We start from the raw sequence: 2452 nt of genomic DNA, 5'->3' as shown, positions 1-2452 counted from the left end.
CCATCAGTTACAGTTTAGAGTGGTTTAAAGTGACCAGTGTAGCAGCTTGTAAACATGAGCAGATTTTCTTGAGTGTAAAAAATTGTCCATAGAGCAGCATTCATCTTACAGAGGCAGTGGTGTGCATTAATCCTGACACCCCACAAATCTGCCAGTCCAACTCATGCTCCACCTTCCTATCACGCACTAATAAGATCCACAGATACTTGAGCTCCCTTGCTAGGGGTAGCTTCTTACCTGGACACCTGGACACTCAGTATCAAAGACTTGGTTTTTTTGATATATTTAGTTTATTTTGGCACACAGTCAGCATTCTTATATAATCATTCATTCTCTCAGTGTTAAATGTGTTTGATGGTAATAAAGTTACACACAGTTAGTGGTAACTTGTAGCTGAGCTAGAGCTGTATAGCTACACTGTTCACGTGTACTTTTAAAAAGTTAGAAAGCGTTCATGGAAGAAAGAAGACTAAACCAGTCATCTGTAGCTTTCATATCAAGTTGAGCTGCAGTCAAGTAATTTCAAGCCACGGTCTGGCTATTTTGTATTATTGTAGGGCCTTTACCTTACAAAATAAAGTGCCTCGAGGCAAATGTTGTTGTAATTTGACACTATATGAATCGAGTCGAGTCGAAGGAGGGAAAAATGTGACATAGCTTTAAATGTGAGTCAGAAATTTTCATACAGATTTAGGTACATTAGTTACTACCAGGTACTGTCTGTGTGTGATTTGAGACAGAGGAACATGTGAAGAGGCATGCCGTATTTCAAGCATACGCACATTAAGCCTAACTGTTACCCAGTGTAAAGCCTCCGTGTTGTTGTTGTTACAGACAGTTTGACGCTGTATGATCTTCATAAATATGGGGAAGCATTTAAATAAATGTTCATTTAACACTTGGAGTGATGCAAACCCTGAAAACACCTGTGAAAATCATTCAATGCTGAACTTTCTTTTGTTACAATGGAAGCTGCTTGCTGTGCAGACTGCAGCTTCCTGATTCAGGCTATGGTGTGGGAGGTGGAGCTTGAAACCACAAACTTATCATGTTTTACCAGGTTCTCCATTTTGGTTTCTCTCCTGTCTGCCTCTGAGTTAGTGCTGTGAGTCAAAGCCAAATATCCGTTAGTAACTGAGAAAATAATGTAAATGTCCCTCCTCACATTTAAACTGTCTGTTGTTTGACTTCAAATACAGGTGTCACCGTGAGGAAACAGCCCTTTTAAACAGGCGGGAAATATATAAAGAATACATGAATGTAATTACTGTTTGACCCACAGCTCTGCCTCCACATTTGAAATTGAGTTAGAGACACAATCCCACAGGCTACGCTAAGACAACTCTGCCTTGATCATCATCATCTTTCTTATGATCATGTGATGGATTTGGTATATGTGCTACCGAAGTAACACAGATCATATGATGGATTTGAGAGAGGAAGTAGGTGCTTCCTGTTCTCTGCACTGATGATCACTTACAAGAAATGAAAGGTACAAAAAACAAAGTGCAAAAGTGAACAAATAAACTGCCACAAATGTGTGCAATCTGAAGCAAGCATATATACCTTTTTGAGGGGTCTGCTCTTGGTTTAAAGTAACACACTGATAAGGATTATATCGTAAAACAAGGCAGAATATTTGAATATTATTAATCAAATGTAGCAAACAGAATACTGTCAACCTGAACAGTCAAATATTCAATCTGGTGCAGTGAATTAATCATGTGATCTGCTGTTGTTTCAACCTCAAACTCAAGACAGCTGTGTTGGACAGAACTGAGATACATCAGTTTCAGATTACACCATGGTCACTGTGGCAGTTTATCCATTTTATACGCAAACCAAAGCTCATTGCTACATAACTTTATCAATCTATATTCAGACTCATGGTGTATAGTCTGACCTTGACATGAATTACTGTTGCTTTTATGTTTCTTTATATTTTTTTAACTTATTTACATCAGTTTTCACAATCCAGGAGCTGATTTTTAGCTTTCATTAGATAAATAATCACATTTATAACTAATAACTTCATTCTTATTTCTTCTATGGATCCAGACCTGCTGTTTGCTGGAGGTGAAGATAATAAAGTGGATCTTCCTCAGGTAGTAGAGTAGTCTTGTTGTTAACTGTAATCTTTGACATGTCCTTCAATGATGCTTCAGAAAAAAATTATCACTGCTATAACTAACATTAAGAATTTAGAAAAGCATCAAATTCACAGTTTAGCTAAGATTTCTCAAATATGCTGGTTCCTGGAGGTGGGTGTGAATCCTGAATCTGTTATTTATGCTTTTTGTAGCTCAAAAAACATAAACAACGGCAACAAGAAGAATCTCAACAGGAACTGACAGACCAACTTTCACTCCAGCAGATCTTCCTTTCTGACCTGCAGGTGAAAAACAGGTGTGAGGTGTCAGCTGTCAGGTAGGTGATGAGTGAAGAACAGAAC

Source organism: Haplochromis burtoni, unplaced genomic scaffold, assembly GCF_018398535.1.
Source record: "Haplochromis burtoni strain Fernald_Lab_line unplaced genomic scaffold, NCSU_Asbu1 Contig_1147, whole genome shotgun sequence".
NCBI lineage: Eukaryota > Metazoa > Chordata > Actinopteri > Cichliformes > Cichlidae > Haplochromis > Haplochromis burtoni.
Note: the sequence above shows the minus strand (reverse complement) of the source record.